This window comes from Crocodylus porosus, unplaced genomic scaffold (genome assembly GCF_001723895.1).
Source record: "Crocodylus porosus isolate Cpor-Errol unplaced genomic scaffold, CroPor_comp1, whole genome shotgun sequence".
NCBI lineage: Eukaryota > Metazoa > Chordata > Crocodylia > Crocodylidae > Crocodylus > Crocodylus porosus.
Window position 1 is genome coordinate 59,693,509 of NW_017728909.1, and position 20,267 is coordinate 59,713,775.

General features: G+C 42.2%; 2 long non-coding RNA genes across 4 annotated transcripts in view; both read right to left on the minus strand.

The window, feature by feature from the left end:
* The window catches only part of LOC109308094, a 16,827-nt gene extending 9,266 nt beyond the window's left edge, over window positions 1-7,561 (minus strand). For all 3 annotated transcript variants that reach the window (XR_002100464.1, XR_002100463.1, XR_002100465.1), the window contains exon 1: window positions 6,429-7,561. This is a non-coding gene — a long non-coding RNA (uncharacterized LOC109308094). The remainder of the gene's footprint in view (window positions 1-6,428) is intronic.
* Window positions 7,562-7,620: 59 nt separating this feature from the next.
* Window positions 7,621-20,267, minus strand: part of LOC109308095 — a 64,046-nt gene continuing 51,399 nt past the window's right edge. The window contains exons 4-5 of the long non-coding RNA XR_002100466.1: window positions 8,801-9,034; window positions 7,621-7,963 (exon numbers count right to left, since the gene is read on the minus strand). This is a non-coding gene — a long non-coding RNA (uncharacterized LOC109308095). The remainder of the gene's footprint in view (window positions 7,964-8,800; window positions 9,035-20,267) is intronic.

A 20,267-nucleotide genomic window follows, 5' to 3' on the forward strand; every position in this document is an offset into this window, starting at 1 on the left:
ACTCCAATGTCCACATCATTAATGAAGATGTTGAACAATATGGGTCCAAGGACAGAGCCTTGGGGGACCCCACTGGTCACAGGACACCATGATGGGTGACTTCCATCAATTACTACCCTCTAGGTCCAACCACGAAGCCAATTTTCCAGCCAGTGGATCGTGGTGGACCCAAGACCACAATTGGCTAGTTTCGCCAAGAGGTGATCATGGGATACCAGATTGAAGGCTTTTTTGAAGTCAAGATATATGACATCAATCTCTTCTCCCTTGTCCAGGTGATAGGTCACCCGGTCATAGAAGGAAATGAGATTCCTCAAGCAAGACCTACCCACAACAAACCTGTGCTTGCTATCCCTTAGGATGTTGGGATGCTTTATTGCACATTAGACTAATCTAATGCACAGCAAAGTGTCACTATTGGCATGTGCACAACAATTACTGCACAGTAGATTAATTTAATTGTCATAGTGAGGAATGCCAGACACACCGATACCAACATGGGAGGATCCCAGGAAGCATGATGGTCTGCTTGCAAACAGCGACCGTAAGCCCGGTAAGGATGGGAAACAGATGTTCCCTACCTACAGGTGCAGTGATGCCAGCAACAGAGCAGCATGCACAGCAGCAGCCCCATTTAATAAATTTGTGCTCACTGTGGGTTGACAAGCACGTCAGTGCAGATGTCATAAGCCCATGCCCTGAGCACTTGGAGCAGGGAAGGAATGGGGCTGTGTGGAGGCAGCATCAGGAGTTCTGTAGCAACCAGACTCCAGCTACCCCAAGGCAAGCAGGAGACAGGACCTCCAGAGCCTGGTAGCACAGCCTATTTTGGCATAACTGCCTACACTAATGCATCATTTTCTAGTACCTTTAAATACAGGTACTAGAAATAGGTGCATTAAACTAATGCACCGGAGTGCACATGTAGACACTGCCTGGGAGCAAATTGCTCAAAGTCAGCCTAGGCAGCAGGGGGCCACAAGGAGTGGAGACAGCTGTCCCAGCTTGGCAGAACACTACCTGTCAGCCACATGGAGATTGGGACTTGCCTCTGTGCCCGCTATCAGACCAGGACTGGCACCAGGGGCAACCTGGAGTTCACCCTAGCTGCTGCAGAAGGGCAGGGCAGAGCAGGAGCAGCCCTAGATTTAGCTGCTCCCACCAGGAGCAAATTTGATCCCGACAGGCATACATTCAGATGTGTGAGGGGGCACAGTTTAATGTGCCTGAATTTTGCACAGAAAATTTAGGCACATTAATTTCATCTGTAGATGTGCCCACTAATTAGTAATGTTACTATATGAGAGGTCACCATTCCTCTTATCAGGGAATTTTACTATTTGTGGGAAAAGGTACAGTTCAGTGCAATGAAACCAAATTGAATCAGACCATTACTGTTTTATTTATTTGCATTATCAGCTTCCTTTACATTTATCTAAGGAAAATTTATACTCTTAATATTGGACTATGAAGGCTGATGAAGGAATTGTTTTTATTTATTCTCCCCCTGTACTATAAGCACAATAAATGTACTTGTTACATAAACACTAATAATATAAAAGGTTTCCAAGATAATGTTCCAACATTGTGCCAGAACTTATTCTGGAAAATGATTTTGTGTACCAAACCTTCCCCTTTTGCATAAAGAGTGCTCTCTGTACTTTCTTCAGCAACAAGGCTTTGATTCAGTCATCACTTATCCAAGTAAAAGACTGTACATAAACTTGGTTTAATCTCCCTAAATTATGTTCCAAAAGTGGAATAAAGTTTAGCTTTCCTTTAATAAAGAAAAAATAAAAATGTGGGCTTTTTAAAGGAAGCTTTAGAAGTAAGTAGTCTGAATCAGGTTTTAGCTGTGACCTCAGGTTTTGCTCTTTCTCCTTGTTAAGCTTAGGACTTGCATAGACTTTGGCAAAATTTTCAGCAAAGTATAAATAAACCAAATGTTTTGCCACAAGTTATACTAGGGAAACCTAACCACTTACAGTATGTGGATGAGAGGGAAGACGGAAAAAAGGAAAAAGAAGAAGAACTAAAGGTACAAAATAATATAAAACTATTCTAAATGTTGTGTTCTTCTTCAGTTATCTGTTACAATTCAAATAGAAGATGCACCAAAATATGAGAGACAGAGAGCAATCATATGGGTGAGCCTGATCAGATGAAACATGACTTAGGGCTCTAGGTGCAAGGGTAAAGGGGACAGGGGCTCAAGTGGTATTCTCCTTGATCCTTCTGGTCAAGGGCAAGGGCCCAGGCAGGGACGAATGCTTCCTGCAGATCACTGCATGGCATGGGCAGATGGTGTTGTCAGAAGGGCTTTGGCTTCTTTGATCATAGGATGTTGTTCCAAGAAGAAGGATTGCTACAAAGAGATGGGATCCACCTCATGAAGAGAGGAAAGAGCATTGTTAAAAGACAGGCTTGCTAACCTAGTGAGGAAAGCTTTAAATTAGGTTCTCACTGGGGTTTAGAGACCAAAGCCCTTAAGTAAGTGGGGAAGTGGGTGACCTGGGAGAAGCACAACCAGGAGGGGGCAACAGGAGAGGACTTATCATTCTTCCAGAGAAAACAGGGCAATTAGGTAGTAACCTCAGATGTCTGTACATGAATGCACACAGCCTAGGAAAAAAACAGGAAAAATTAGAAGTCCTGGTACAGTCATGGAACTATTATGTGATTGGAATAATAGAAACTTGGTGCAATAGCTCGCATAACTGGAGTACTGTCATAGATGGCTATAAACTGCTCAGGAAGGACAGGCAGGGGGGAAGAGGAAGAGGAGTTGCATTTCATGTAAAAGAACATACGAGTGCTCAGAGCTTCAGTGTGAAACTGGAGAGAAGCCTGTTGACTGTCTCTGGGCTAGAGTCAGAGGGGAGTTCAACCAGGGTGATGTTGTGGTAGGTGTGTGCTATAAGCCACCAGACTAGGAGGATGAGGTGGATGATGCTTTCTAGGCCTGTGAGAAATTTTGCCAAGTATTTCATTTCAAAGCTGTTTCAACGTGTTTTGAGCTCAAAACAGTGAAATCAAAATGAAACAAAAAGCTTTGAAACAAAATGAGGGCACTCAAAAGATTTCGAAATGTTTCGAGTTTTGAAGCAACCCAGTGGCAGGAGTCAGGGGAGAATAAGGGCTGTACTCCAAGTGGCTCCGCAGCCCCACGGAGCTCAGCCCAGTGGCAGGAGGTGGAGTGCAGCCCTGGCTTTCCCTGCCTCCCACCACCAAGCTGAGCTTCATGGGGCTGGTGGAGCTGATCAGAGTGCAGGTTTGGCTCTCTCCACATCCTGCCACCAGGCTGCGCTCCAAGCAGCTCTGCAGCCCCATGGAGCTCAGCCCCACAGTGGGAGGTGGAGCACAGCCCTGGCTCTGCCCACCTCCCACCACCAGGCTGCACTCTGTGGGGCTGTGGAGCCCCACAGAGTGCAGCACAGCTGTGGGAGGCAGAGCACAGCCCTGGCCCTGCCTGCCTCCCGCTCCATGGGGCTCCACAGCCCCATGGAGCGCAGCCTTATGTACAAGTCCATGATTGGCAGATGTGATGCACACAAGGGTGCTGAGAGAGTTGGCTGATGTGATTGCAGAGCTGCTGGCCATCATCTTTGAAAACTCATGGCAAATGGGAGAGCTCCTGGATGGCTGGAAAAGGGCAAATATAATTTGCTGATCTTTAAGAAAATGAAGGCTGTTCTGGTAAACTACAGACCAGTCAGCCTCACTTCAGTCCCTGGACAATCATGAAATGGGTCCACAAGGAATCCATTTCTAAGCACTTGGAGAAGAAGGAGGTGATTAAGAAGAGTCAGCATGGATTCACCAAGGGCAAGTCATGCCTGACCAACCTGATTGCCTTCTATGTCAAGGTGACTTGCTTTCTGGATGCAGGGAAAGCAGTGGATGTGATATACCTTGATTTTAGCAAGGATTTTGATATAGTCTCCCACAGGATTCCTGCAAGCAACCTAAGGAAGTATGCATTGGATGACTGGACTGTAAAGTGGATAGAAAACTGTCTGGATCATTGGGCTCAAAGGGTAGTAATCAATGGCTCGATGCCTAGTTGACAGCTGGTATCAAGTGGAGTGCCCCAGGGCCAGTATTGTTCAATATCTTAATCAATGACCTGGAAGAGGGGAAGGAGTGCACTCTCAGCAGGTTTGCAGATGACACCAAGCTATGGTGAGTATTAGATACACTGGAGGGTAGCACTAGGTTTCAGAGACCTAGACAAATAGGCAAATTGGACCAAATAAAATCTCAAGGGCCACATCCAAACAAGTGCAGACATTTGGTTGGTTCCCTGGGACAAGTTGTGGTCGCTGCTTTTCAGCAGCACGTGCTGCCCATGCACGCGCTGCTCTAGTTTTTTTTCCCATGGATTCTTTGCAGTATGTGGCATTGCAAACATGTTTGTGACACCACATACTGCATGGCCACGCTGGTCTGGACATGCCCAACAGGTTCAAGAAGAATAAGTACAAAGTCCTGCACTTAGGACAGAACAATCCCATGCACTAGTACAGGCTGAGGACTGACTGGATAAGCAACAGCTCTGCAGAAAAGGATCTGGGATATACAGTGGACAATAAGATGAATATGAGCCAACACTGTGCCCTTGTTGCAAAGAAGACTGATGGCATACTGGGCTCCATTAGTAGGCATGTTGCCGGCAAATCAAGTGAAGTGATTCTTTCCCTCTATTTAGCACTGGTGAGGCTACATCTGGAGTTCTGTGTCCAGTTTTGGATCCCCCACTACAGAAAGGATGTAGATAAATTGGAGAGAGTCCAGTGGAGGGCAATAAAAAAGATTAGGGTGCTTGGGCGCATCCCTTAGAAGGAGAGGCTTATTTAGACTGGAGCGAGAAGACTTAGGAGGGATTTAATAGCAGCCTTTCAGTACCTGAACAATGGCTCCAGAGAAGATGGAGCAAGATTGGAGTGGTGGTGGCAGATGACAGGAAAAGGATCAATGGTCTCAAGTTGCAGCAAGAGATGTCTAGTTTATATATTAGGAAAAAACTTTATCACTAGGAGGATAGTAAAACAGGGTAGCCAGCAAGGTTGTTGAATTTCCATCCTTGGAGGTTTTTCAGACCAGGCTAACCAAAGCCTTGGCTGGGATGGTGTAGTTGGTGATGGTCCAGCTTTGAGCAGGGGTTTGGAATAGATGACCTCCAACCCAAATTTTCCATGATTCAATCTGGGATGGTATATTTTGGCTCTTCTGCTAATCTTATTTTCTTTTATGCAATGAAAACACATAGAATGTTAGACATTATCAATACTTTGTAAAGTACGGTTGTCTAAAATTGCTCAACCGTGGTCCAATTAACTAGCAATATGCCAGGATCTTAGGAGCTATACTTCATTTCCATAAAAGAGAACAGATGGCATCTCCACTCATTTTCAGTACTAAATGCCACCCAAGAAGTTTCTGTGAACCTCAGCTCACTATTAAAGATGAGAGACATCACAAGACACATTCTAGAGTTTGTTGTGTAATGGCTGACCACTCTTCAGACATCTATACTTTCAATGTAAATAAAAGATGTGGCACTGAATGAAGTCAATGTGTTGAACTATGAGCTACATCCTCTGCCCTGTTTGAGTCCCAGTATACTAGTACATGAAGGGCATGTCTACATGTCACCGTATGGCAATGTTTCTATGGCACCATACTTTAGTACTTCCTTTCAGAAGTACTAAAGCACAGCTCAGTATGGGAGGTTACTGCACCATGTGCATGACACACAGGTAGATTTCACTCCTGTGTCACTGTAGTGGTACACGATACCTGGGGAGCGCACCATCACAGCAATGTAGCTGGTAATCATGTGTAGACACACGTGATCACTACATCATAGGGTGACATGTAGACACTCCCAAAGAAGACATCCAGCAATTTTCCCAACCAGTCAAGATACCTTTTGTGCAGGAGAATCCTTATATGTTGTATTATCAGAATGGCCAGATGCATAAACTTTGCAGTCCCATAGCATAGGGGGACATGCTACTTGCCTGGGGGCTAATCAAATCTACATTGAATTCTATAGGAAACTTTGACATCACTGATGTCTGTGATCTTTATATCTTGTCCAGGGATTAGAGAAGTCAGACTTTCTACCATAGTAAAAGTTTCTATCATGAAATTACTCAAGAAACAAGACAGTTCTAATATATGATTTTTTAAATTAGTTTTGCACTCTAGAGGAAATAACTGTAAATGAAGCAAAATATCTCAGTCAAACTATTTTTTTTTCTGTTATCCAGCCATTTATTTCCCTTTTTCTCATCTCAATAGTCCCTTGATACAAAGCATAGTTTATGTTTTACATTACTTTTCATCTTCTGGCATTTATACTCTTTTGCTTCATAGCCTTCTCAGCAAAGCCAGCTTGCTACATGCCTCTGATTTGATGGGACACTTACAGTTTTGTGGACAAATGCTTCTGATATTTCTTGGATCTTCTAATGGTGGGCATAATTTAGAAGTTCCATAACCACCAGGCCACACCACCCCAAGCCCTCCAGTAGAAGCAGACCTACTGGGCAGCCAGGAGGGCAAATTTCACTGGAACAGAAGGGCAGAACAAAAGAGGAAGTGAGATCCATAATTTGGTGGTTATGGCATTTCTCTGGGATGGACAAGTCTTACATTCTGGTCCCCACTGCCACAGTTTTTAAACTAACAACTGTGAAATATAAAATGCATAATCACTCAGGGAGGTAGTAAGAAGGAGTATGATTATGTTGTTCAATAAGAAAGTCAGTCATCCAGGAGGTGAAGGCTAGGTACAATGCTCAGGGGAAGCATTGTACCTAGCCCATAATTTGGTGGTTAGAGCATTGTCATGTAAAGTATCAGATGTGGTATTTATTTCCCTTAGGGTCTATAACCCAGATTTTCACCACTCTCCTATGGAGTGCCCTTACTATTTGGCAAAAGATCAGCACCAGCACCTTGTGCTGTGCTTTATATTTAGTTCCATGCATGCTCTCAAACAGATACTTAGCATGCTAAATCTTGCCTGAGGATTGAGAATTAGAAAATAGGTGCCTCCTAGCACCAACCTGGACTACAATGGAGCTGAGGCAGGAGGAACGCACATTAGCAACAAGTCTGGGTCTTTTCTGGACATGTTCAGTAGCCTAAGTTTAGGCATTCAGAGATCTTTTCAGGCCCACATGGAAAAAAACTAATGAATCCAGGTGTTTATTGTGGGTACTGAGCCAGGTTCATTTGAAATGCTATTTTGATTTATGTAAGAGAAAAGGATTTTTTTGGATGATATCACCAACTGCATGGTTGAAATAAAGTTATACACACTTTTGAATTCAAAGTATTCTTAGGCACCCTTAATCACATGTAAGTCCTCTTCAGGTGCCTAAAAAGTCAATTAAAACTGCTTCAGTAATTCCAAATTTAAACAGAATTTCAGATCCAGTTTTAGTTCTAAGCACCTAAGTGGTCATGTAGCTGCACTGGATCTAGTCAAATGCTTAAACATCAGTATTCGCTTAAAAATTTTCTGGATTGGGATGTTCTACTCCCTTGGGATTCAAGAGAAAACTCCTCCCTTCCCCTGTCCCCTCCCTGCCCTCCCCCTTCCAAAACTTCAAATTCCTCTACTTTCTCCAGATATAGTTACCATTACAGTACCTTACTTCTGCCCAGGAAGGTGTAGCGATCTGCTTCTACAATAGAAAATACTTATACCAAACCAGAAAAAGCCTACAAGGTGCTCCAGTGTCAGTGGAAGTCAATGTAAAAGATTCCCTTTGATTTCGATGTGCATCTGAATTTTCAACATGCAACATGCTTAGGACAGCAAGGTGCAGTATGACAGAGCAAACATAGCTCTCTCATGTCAGAAGGAGTTCATGTCTCTACAAGGTGAAGCCACACTTCAGAACATTTGTAGCTAAAACAGCACTGGCTAATTGCAATGATTAAGAGCCTGAATCCAAAAGGAAGCAAATAGGTTGAATTTGTAATCCCTGGATAAAAACGGTAATCATGCACTATACCAGCTATTTGAAGTTTAGCACTGCATCTATAATCTATTCACATCATACATCTTGCCTATCTTGGTATATAGCGCAAGAATCCCTAGAACATTCACAGACAGTTTTTGTGCCTGCCTTTCACCTACCACCTTTTAAACGCAGAGCAGAAAGTATGTAATTTGTGTGCATTCCCCAAGACCCACCCAGATTCAATGCATTGAACAGTGCACTGTTTTTTTTACCAGTTACTTTACATTTTTAAGCAGGACAATGCAGATCTGGAAATAGAGAGGTTTTAGGGTAGATCTGTTGTTTTTTTAACAAAGGATTTTATATGGCAAAATAAATCTAAAATCTGTACTAGGCAGGAGAGTGGCAGGGGATAACATGAGCAGAGGGAATAAAAAGAGCTCTGAAGAGCCCATACCAGTTGCTAATACTTAATCTCTTTAAATAATGAATTAGCTGCTCATATCTACTGTCGCTGCTAAGAGAAAGCACTTTCTTTGTGAAGTGAAGTAAAGCTTGAATACCCATGAATTATTCAATATAAAGTGTGCCAGTTAAAATGCCTTGATATTGGAAGTCAAGTGTAAGATTATCTTTTGTCTGTCAAAAAGCATCTCTCCCATCTTACTGAAACTTGAGGGGGTGGATATAGGGGGCCAAGCAGTGCACAAACACATAAAAAGGGGGAATCATTGTAGTAACACATGGGAACCTCTTTCACTTAGAGGTGATGAACTTCAGTCATATGCTGTAATACTTTTGAGCCTTATTCTATTTACCATTCCCATCCAGCTCCTTTTATTTAATGATGGCTTTTCAGTCTGTGACTTCAGTTGAATCACCAAACAATATAGTGATGCAGCAAAGCTGCTTCAAGGTTTCTTCTAGCAGAGACACTACCAGGTATTGATCTGTCAGCCTTTGCTGACTTAGAGAAATGTATTTCCTTACTCAGGTTTCTAACAGCTTCTAGAGTTGAATGATGACCTTTCTGCTGTATCACAATATGTAATCTAGAAGAATGCATGATGCATCAGAGATTGTTAGTAGCATATAAAAAAATATCATGCTCAAGCATGTTTCACCATTTACAAATATACCTAGGTCATCTAGCACACAAGTGTGACAAAGAGCCAAACTAAAATATGTGCTAGGAAACTGATGTGGCTTGATTCGGCAAGGTACTGAGTGCTCTTGCTGACAACGCTTATATAGGGACTTGGGAATCAGATGTCCTAAATTCTGTTCTGGACTTTGCTGCTTTCTTGTCTTTTTAACTTGGTTTTGTCCTCTGTGAAATGAAGATATGCCACACAGTATGCTAGGGGATCTCCAGATGTAAAGCAATATAAAGCAATATCATTATTAAAAGATTATTTGTAGGACATGTGAAGAACACTGAATGAATAAAGCCCTTAGTCTTTTTCTCAGCTGGCTGAATGGTCTTACTTTCTCTAAGTTGTTTACTTTAATTTTTTTCGTTAGTTTTATATGAATGTATGGAATATATCATTCCTCTATAAAAAATAGTTCATAGCCAGAGGATCAGCTAAAGCAGCCAGGGGAATGATGATAAACATCTTTCCTCTACTATTTTGAATAAATTTATTGTTAATTTAATCTAACATTCACCCTCTTTTTAAGGCTTCCTCTTCCTGTATGTCATCTAGTTACTTTCAGCCTCACCCAACCCAACTGTAATTTTTTTTAATTATTTTATTTTTTTTAAATAAAATGCAATAATGGAACATTTTTGCTATTCTGCTTTGTCCAGTGGAAATGGAACTCAAAGTGGCTGTAAATGTAGAAACTGAAACTAATATATATCTTGGTGGTTTTGGGGATAATCTCTATTTATTCCTCAGCCCTTTAGTTCTTCCCCCACAGCCTTTTTCTCTTCATTAATTTCCTGAATTCTCACTGTGGACTTATGGATTTTGTTTGTTTGTTTGTGTTTTATTTTTCCTTCGAATACCAGCTATGCAGCCTTGGTAGTTGGTGAATGGATATAATATCAAAATGGCTTATCAACATATGGTCCAATCAAAATGTGCCTCTAGACATTATGAGTGGTATTTTCAAAAATACTCAGCACTATATTTCCCTATTTCCATTGAAGTCAATGATAAAACTTTGATGTCAATGACAGTAGAATTTAGCCAACGATGAGGTTTACTGAAAATCTAATTCTGATTGGGTAAGAGCGCTTTTAATAGAGAGATGATGTATATAAATACTTTAAAACCAGAACTTTGGATGCATGTATATTCTGTAAAGTCCTCCTAAAAGTGATCTCTGAGAGCTACCATTTTAAATTTCAACTGAAAAAAAACAGATAGAACACCAAAAAAAGGATATAATCCTAAAATGTTATATGTTCCCTTAAGAAAAACATCTGGAGATTGTACATTAAACTGTTTTTTTCTTATGCTGAAAAAGATATAGAGGATTTATTATATACCTTATAGAACTGGCTTCGCATCTTTGTTTTTCAGTATATTTAGCATAAGTGGGGTTGCCTACAGTACAACTCAATGATACAGTTCAGTGCAGATTTGGATACATTTTTAATTAAATCATAATGTATTTTAGTCTTAAAACCCGGTAGAATCACCCTTCCCAAAACTCTCTATGCATTTCCAAGTTCATAGGCAGAATCAAGCTCATTAACATATAACAGGCCAGATTCTCTGGCTCGGCAGAGCTCTGTTCAGCAAAGAAAGGGAGAAGGCTTTAAATCACATTTGCACATTATCAGCCCTATGGCTGCCTGCAACATGTACAGAGGAGCCTAAGGAATCTAATCATGTAGTCTTGAAGCCTGAATGAAGAATACAATAAAATGTCTGTTCACAAATATTACATTAGCAAACAGAATAGGTAAGAAAGAGAATGTTAAAAAGGGGAGATGCTGTTTGGCATAAAGGACCAATTTTTTTTTATATTTCAAAATGATCATTCCATGGTCCATTACAGGGGGGCTCAACCTCCAGCCCACAGGTCAGATATAGGTCCAAAAAATTGGTTACCAAAAAGTGGCCATACTGCTGCCCTCCCCCGCTTCCAAATACTCACACCATGGGGCTGGGCCATGCCCCTTCCCCTCACACCCACAGGACTGGGCCACTCCCCCTTCCTCTCCATGTGGCCAGGTCATGCTCCTTCCCTCCTGCAGGGCCAGGCTTGGGCTAACGCTTTCCTCCCCACCCACAGAACTGGGCCAGGGCCAGGCCATGGCCCCTTCCCCCATCCAGCCAGATAGGGCTCCCCCACACCCACCCTGAGTGCCAGATCAGAACCACAGGCCAAATCTAGCCAGCAGATGGACCAGGCATTGCCTATCTGGCTATTCCATTTCTACCCCATTTTTACCTTCAGTTAGGTTGATGTAAAAGTCAGATCTCAGTCAGATACTGCTATCACAAGTGGTCAGTGGGACCACTGATAGAATATGATACTAATTACATGAGAGGAAGGGATTTCAGTCTTTGTTTCCTGATGTCCAGCGGGTTAATGGAGTTTATGGAGTTTTGTTTCAAAGCTCACTTTTTAAAAGTGTTCGGAAGGTTAAGCACAAGGATAGTGAGATCAGAAAGGAAGTGGTTGTCCTGTGAAAAATGTACCCTCCTGTGCCTTTGACCTTTGTAGATATTTTTGTGAGAGTTCATTCTGGTGCATAGTGGCTGTTTGTTAACCTATGTAGTTACCATGAGGGCATTTGGTACATTGGATCAGATATGTCACGTTTTGGGAAAGGCATGTGCAGCGTTCTCTCTAAGCTGTGTGGCATCCGCAGCCACGCAGGTGCACCTGGCAGTGTGGCATGAGTGCCCCTGCATGACTGAGCATGCCGTGTAGCTTAGAGGGAACACTGGGCATGTGCATGAGCCATACATTCTGATGGGTTCGTCAGGCTAAGGAAGCATCTGCAGTTGGTGTGTGCTTGGAAGTCTGGGAATAGGATTGCAGGCTCCCCCTGTACTGGCAATATGGCACGATGGGATCTGATACTAGATCCTACAATCACAGACACAAAGAACTTCTTTATCACTAGAGAAAATGAGTTTAAGCTCTTCATTTTTTTCCTTCAGTCATGTGTAGGTTTATGAACTACTGCCAAACCAGAACACTTCCCAGTAATAATGCCATGCAAGGCATGGCTAGGATGGAAGTACACTCTAACTTATTTTTCGAGACCAAACCCCATCTCATATTTTAGAACTACACATATTGAAAGAAGCTGGTGCTTCACAGAAGCATTTGCCAACAAGAATGTGTACACTGACACAGAGACGAGCCTACAAACTTCACGTCATCAACCTACTGGATACAAAAAATCATGGACTAAATATAGTCATTGCATTTATGACACATTATAACCTGCCTAACATCTGACTCTCCAGGTAACCTCTCTACTATTTACAAGCTATATTCATTCCCCTCCCCTCCCCCACCTGTCTCTCATCCGTTGACCACCTCAATTTACATTTTCACTGACTGGCTTTCTGGTATGCATACTGGCCTCTGGCTTCTTTACTATTCCATCCAGGTGATCAATGTTCTAAATTCTGTTGAGGAACTCTTATGACTTGTAGAAAACTGCTATTTGAGTGACAAGTGGTTTCAAGATAGTTTCTATGAATCCTGATAGTTCTTCATTTAGGGTACAACAGGTGGATAAGATAGGTGAGGGTTACCTTGTTTGGGAATTTTTTGGAGCATATGGAAGGTTCCTGGGATAGGAGAGTTGGTGGTAAGTGTAAATAGCTTTTTTCCTGAAACTGGTGTGGAAGGATTTGAGAATAATTTCCAGTTCCAGAGTGAATACTGGCGTGGGGTCCTCTCCAAGTTCTTTGTAGTATTTGGTGTCAGAGTTGTTTGTTGACCTCATTGATATAGCCCTAATGGTTGAGAATGACTATAGTTCTACCTTTGTCTGATGGTTTGATTACTATTTTATTGCTGGACCTTAGGGACTGTATGGCTTTTCTCTTTGAAGGAGAAAAGTTGTGATAGTTCTGACTTGTGTTGAGAATTTTGCTGTTAGCCTTCTTCCTGAAACAGTTGATAGTGTGGTCTAATGTGCGGTTGTGTCCACTGAGAAGTGTCCAGTCCAATGTATTAATATTGTTTGTTTTCTCAGTTGTGGCAGGAGGGTTGTCAGAGGTGTTTCTGTCCTGATTGTGGAAGTATTCTTTCAAGTAAAGTCTGTGGAAGAATTTTTCTAATTGTCCATATATCAGTATTTTTCCAGGTTGTGTCTCTAGGCAGAAGTTCAGGCTTTTGGGGAATATATATATTTCAGAGTGGAATGGAGAAGTTGTGTTAAGTTCATGTTGTTAGTGTCCTAGCTGCTGCTGTCTTATTTCTCTCATGTTGCTGGTGTAGCTTGGGCGTACACGGGTTTGTACTTCCCTGTCCAATTGAAGGGATTATTGGCAAGGCAGTGTGCTGTGGAGGGACACAACAGCCCAGTGGCCACCTCTGTCCCCTATAGAGTCAGATCCAGTCAATCAATTACTTAAGTATATACAGATTTATTATCACAACCATTAAAGGGTAAAGACATATATATATATAATCTATGTACAAGTTTACAAAACATATATACACACACACACAGATATACCACACCCAGTTTGGGACCGGGGCGGCCCTCGCCTATGGGGACCCTCTCTCCAGGGTAACTCACTACTACTTTGCAGTCCTGGAGTGTTGCCTCTTGTTCTCCAGGTCAAGCTCTGTCCCTGCCAGGTTTTTCTGCTGCCTGACTCTGCTGCCGCCGTCCCGGCTTAGGGCCACAGACACCACCGTGTGTAGTGGAGGCTTCGCCTTATGCTAGGGGTTGGAGGCCTGGACAGCCTTGCGCAGCACTGGGGCTTGGTCTGTTCCCAGGCACTCTGGGCTGCATCATCTGCACTAAGCTGATGCCCCATGTCAGCAGCTGTAGACCCAAGCCACCTGAAGTGGCTCCCAGGGTCTCTCACCCTCCAGGCAGCGCCTCCTGCACCAGGCTCCCAGCCTTGTTCTTGGGGTTGAGGACCTGAGCTGCCCCAAGGGCTCCAAAGGTCCTGCTCCATGCACCAGCCTGTGCACTATGTCTCTGGCTGCATGCCAGAGGTTGCAGACCCAAGCCGCTTCACACAGCTCCCAGGGTCTAGACACCATGCGCCACGCTGCACGCCGAGAACCTAACCGCTGGAGCCATCCCCTGCTCCCTGCTGATAGAAATTTTCAGGGGCTCTTCCTGGGCTACTGCTTTGCTCTGCTGAGCAGCTCTCCTCAGCTCTTCTAAACCCCTCTCTTCTCTCTTCTCAGTCCTCAACGCATCTCCCCTTGTGCTGGGCACACAGCTCCTTTTACATGCTCCGGGGCTCCACCCTTGCAGTCTTCCAGACCAGACAGTGTTGTAGTCTTCAATCAGGTCTGGGAGAGCTCTTCTCCCCCTCCCCTCAGGAAAGGGGCATGATATTATTTCTCTTGCTGCCTCCTGATTGGTGGATGGGTTCCACCAATCGAAACAGCAGGATCTCAAGCCTGGGATTCAACCCAAGCTCTGAAAGGTGAGCCCGCTACACTGGTATACTGCCTGTGAGGTATCTCTTGTTGTGATAGCTGATTCCATTCTTCTTCTGATGTTGGATGGTTGTAATCAGGTACTTTTGGTAATGCATTTGGGTGTACTGCATAGTAGCCAGTTATGCCTCCAGATTAATACGTCTTAGTTTAGTAGCATAAGTAAGTATGCCCTTTATTAGTTGATCCCTTTTGGAGTAGCTTAGGTGAATTACTAATTAAATTTACTAATTAAAGTAAGGTGAAGTTATTGAAAGGTCACCCTCTATTTTCATTTTAACATGTTTCCCTATGGAGAATTAAACCTAAACTGATAAAGAAGACTGGGACAGGAGGAAACAAATTTATGTTCAATATTTTTTTAACAGGAAATTATAAACAACATTGCCATTTATCATAAAATGTGACACAAAGGATGCTGACAGATGTGCAAGCCCCCATTCTAACTCATGGCACTTTATAGAGCGCCCCCTCAACCCAACAGTTATTCACTTGTTGGAGTGGGGAAGTGAGGGCTTGAGCCTGCCTACAGGAGCCCAAAGAGCCTGTCTGCAGCCAAGGAGCCAACCCTCTTCACCAGCCCCACCTCCCCCCTCCCAGCTACAGGACGGTCAGCAAAAAGTGGTGTGGGGGAGAAGGGAGCTGCTGGCTGGTGTTTGCCTTTAAATTATAATAGACCTCAATTATTGTTTCAGTTGTAAGTATATAACTCACTGGAGTGAACAGAAGTCATATATGTGCAACTGCCTCAATAATCAGGACTTTTTTTTGTTTCTCTACATGAGTCATGTGAGTTTCTTCTTGTTCAAATGAGGAAGCATGTGAGTCTAATCACTACAGTGGCATATCATTCTCTTGTCTCTAACAGTTCTGATGCTCTAGTTGTGATTGTACCGTCTTTTCATATTATGCTGAAAAAATTCATTTGACTACAGTAAAGATAGTCACATCTTACGCTCATCTACAAAAGAACAGAATGAAGCCTATGTCTTTCTCACTCCGCTTGCAAGAGCATTTCATAGGTAAATATGCATGCTGTATTAGAAAATAATATAGATTCAAAGAAGATGTGTACATTTAACCTTACTCTTAGGTCATCCATATTGCCACACTGACTGGAGCCTCTATCATGTCATACAGTTTTGTTTTGTTTTGTTTTTAATTTTACCAACTCTTGCTTACAAATCCATTCTCCTTTGCTAACACAAGTGTAAGTGCTTCTGTGATGTCAAAATCCACTTTTGTGGAGTCTTACTTTTTATTCATAATTCATAGCTCATCATTGTTAGTCTCAACTGATACCCTATTTTGCACTTGTCAAAAAGGGAAAGAATCAAACTCTGGTTCTTGACAGTCAGCCAGAACTGCTCTTAAAAGAACCTCTTCATTAACTAGAACCTCCAACATGGCATCCACCTACACATATTTGTTGACCATTTTTCGATACATGCTGGCCTTTGACCTCCATAGCTAGTGGAACCTTCCTTCCTATGCCTGGAACTGTCTATACCAGATTTGGACAAATAGTTCATAATTTGTAATTACTTGGGCTTCATTCTGGTTACAGTAAAGATATTTGCACCCAACAAAATTCATTTTAAAAAGTCACTGGAAAGACACAGTAACACAGAAGAAAAATATCCTCAAAATGAGGGGCCACTCTATGTGCCTCAAGTAGCACAAGGAGAAATGTGTTACTGGGAAAAGGCTTTGTGGCCCTCCTCCAAAACTTGATGCCAGGGAGCATGCAGCAATGAGGGTTCTCACCTCACTTCATATGACCACTGCCCCTCTAGAGCTCTACAAGGTTCACAGACCTTGGTGCTCTAGGAGTATCAGCTTTCTTGCTGGTCCTGGATATATAAAGAAAGGAGTAAAAAGTCCCCTGTGCCTTTTTCCCCCTTAACAGACCTATACAGCACTGTCCAGGATTTAGCTCTAAGCTAGGATAATCAGCAGCTTGCAGGTGTACAGATGTATACTAACTTATAAACACTTTATTAACCTTTGCCCCCCCTCATTTCTTTCTTCTGTCAGCTTACCTATATTTATATAGTGCCTTGTTTAATCAAACAGAGACCTATAGGTATTACACCACCAGTAACAACAACAAAAACTGATAGCAGTACCTAGATGAATGCATTTTCGCATATAACTTTCCCTTTTTATTCCTGAAACAGGTCTTTCTTATAAAGACATAATCCTTTGGCCCAAGAAAAGTCTCCTTTCGATACAAGGCTCCCTATGCTTCCTGGTTTCTGCTGTTTGCTAAAATCCTTTTTTCCAGGAAAAGGTAAGAGCCGTTTCTCAGATGTGGATTGGGATGCAGTCAGTTTTGGCAATTATTATGGAAGCACTACAGATTCTGAGTCAACCAGAAAAAATTGTCTTGTTATGTTTTTTCCTAGGTTCCCATTCTTCCTTCTTGTACACTTTGACAACCAAGTTCTTAGGCTCTTGAAGAAGCAATTTCACTGAAGGCTTAGTACAGTGTGATATGATCACACATTCATGGACTTCAGCAGTGCAAGAATGGCAGAATTCAGCCTTTAGTTTGTACAGCAACGGTGTATAAAAGGAGTAGGCCTTTGTGCTCCTCAGTCCATCACTGTGGCAAATGGAGGCAGTGTTGTTTCTCCTACTTTGTGGAATACTTAATAAAGCTCCCTGAAACTTCTGGGGTGCCTCCTCTGAGGAGTTTAAGATCACTTGCAGTTGCTTTCTATATATTGACTTACTGAGTCTTCCTGACTATTTACATAGTATCCAATATGTACATGTGTTAGAGCAACCTAGTATTGAAATTATAATGCCAGATGTCTTGTGCCTGAAAAATACCCATGCTAATCTTATTACTACTATCACTATTTGTCTATGTATTAATCAGCCGTCATGTTGACAAGTTATTTACATTTGTATTGATTTTGACCTAGGTCTATAAGGTAAAAAGAAAAAGCGTGCATCTTTAGTTGAATCACTAACATTTTTACATGAGATTTTGCAAAATCTAGTACTCAAAGTACTGAATCATTTGAAATCTACTATACTGTCATAGAAAAAAAGATGCACTTTATAAGCATTGTGCAAACATCTGATTATAACACTTTACACTTTTTCTTGGGAGGCCTAAAGTTTGGAATGGTCTTTTCTCTTTGGCATTTTTTTTAAGCAAATATGAGATTTTTCTATGTGTTTTCCTATAGGAATTTAGCCCTGCATATTATACAGATTTCTCTCTGTTGGCTGATCTGACTAGCTTTACCTGGATTTCTCTTGATTCCTGAGATGCAAACATGGTGAGTTAAAAATAAATTGTGAAAGGTTTAAGCACAAGGTTTGCTCACTGAACTAGAATGGGCCTGTAACCAACCTATTCAGGTATATTAAATATTGTGAATAAAGAAAGAAAGAACATGCTTTAATAACTCTAACAAAAACATTCTATTGCCTCGGAAGCAGCATTAAGAATTCTCTGTTCAAAATATCTGCTAAGCACAAAGAATGAAAAGGATCATATTTGAAGATAACAGTGTTGAGCTCTTCATGTATCAGTATGTATTATCCCAAGACCTGGAGATTATAGCAATGAGCCCTCAACCTTAAAAGGTATTGATCTCCTACATAACTGAAGAGGCTGCTGCTATATTTCTGTTTCTTCTCATATAAAGGTAGCATCAGATAAAGGATTTAGCTTGGGGGTACTTCTATAGCAGTGGTTCTCAATCTTTTTATGCTCAAGGCACCCCTGGCTGGATTCAAGGCATCTCTCCATAACTTTTGTGAATTAAAAATGAACTTATTTATTACAAGACTTATCTCCTTGCATAGTGGACAGGCTTTGGGATAGAGGGGTATCTTGGCAGAGAGATCCTGAGCCTGCCCTTATTGGCTTGTCTCCAGTGGTGACATGTAGGGGGCACACAGGGGTGAGAGCACCCCCGGACAGCACTGGTGCACCCCCTGACCGGCCGCACTCGCCACTTAGGTGACAGGCAGGAGAGCAGGCAGGAGTGCTGGTACCCCCCCTGCAAGCATCAGCCAGAGAGTGGAGTGCCATAGCACTCCCAGAATCAGCCACAGCCACTTCCAGAAGAGGCTGCAGCAATCAGACTGATCGGCCGTCTTGTGATTGGCTGCAGGGGACTCCCCCCCCGACCCAGTCTGTGAGATTTGCTGTGGGGGGGCACGTGCCCACCCTGACTAAGGCAACACCAGTCGCTCATGCTTCTCTTCCCACACTCCTGACACCTCACTTATGTCTCCAAGCTTTCTGTGGTACCCTTCAAAGGATCTCACAGCACCCCAGAGTACCCTGGTTAAGAATTACTGTTCTACAGCCTTGATCTGCCTTCTCATTTAGGAAAATTCTTGTCATGTTTTGCTAATAAAGCCATATTTTCACCCATCCATAAACACATGTGCAACCTCTTGCTATTAGTCTTGTTGATTCTAGTTCACTAGATCGTCCAGCGAATTGACCTGTTTAGTCCTATGTCAGAAAAGACTGGGATCCATGAAAAAGCAGGGGTAGAAAAAGGCAGTCTGCTTTTATAGAAGACTGTCTCCAAATCAAAGATACATACAGAAGATGATTACATACAAAAAGAGTTTGCCTCTCCTTTATTTACACTAATCCTATACCAGTGCAATGCCATTCATCTTTATGGAGTTAGTTATTATTTAGCCTGCTGTGAGGGACATCAGAATCTGGCACAACACTATCCATTATTACCATCTCTCTCCCTTCTCCCTCCCACATCCCTTCTTTCCTTCCTCTGAAAACTCCTCCCTTCAGAAGCTCAAGGAGGAGATAGGAGTGAGAACACATACCCCATATATAACTATTTTGACCAACCAGCTGTTGGCAGGCATAAAATCTGAGACAGCTGGTTAACCAACCCCTTAGGACTAACTGCTCCAAAAGCACTTTTTTTCACAGCACACGTTCAGATTCAGTATCTCCAAGCTAATTATCAGGGCTGGGATTCTCAACTTAATCATCACTACCAACTCTCCAGAGTGCGACGGAATCTAAGCGCTGACTCCTGCCTTCCTGAATCATACACGCGCAGATTAAGGGCCAGAACTCAACGTACGGTTCAGCTGAGAAGTCGTGTACACATAGGTGGAATGTCCTTGTACTTTACAAGTGGCGCGTAAACTAACTGACACAAGTCTGAGCAATGATTGAAGGTTATAGAATGATTGATTGCAATAAGATTATTAATTTTGCAAGGTTTCAGGGGGAAGAAAATTTGTCGGGATGCTTTGTCTGAAAGTGAATTTTCAGTGGACTCTCTATATGATTCAATTCGTTTTATACTTTAGGTGAATAAGTTATTTATAAAAGGATAAATAACCATTCTGCTAGGTAGGAGTAACTTTGTACAAAGCACACCAATTCTGGTTAAATTAAACAAGCAATCTAGTACAACACAGGGTTATTTCTCTCTTTCAGTCTCATTAAATTTCAGTTCAACAAGGAATTGTATCCCTTAGATATCTATTCTGTTTTCAATTTTCTGTCTGAGCGGAGCTTACACTGATACATTTCAGCAAGTGCGTGCAGACTTAGAGAATGATTTGCAGCAGTATAATGCTAATAAATACACTGCTTAATTGTTTTGTAATTATTCCACATATACCTTTCTTTTGTAAGAATAAACAGAG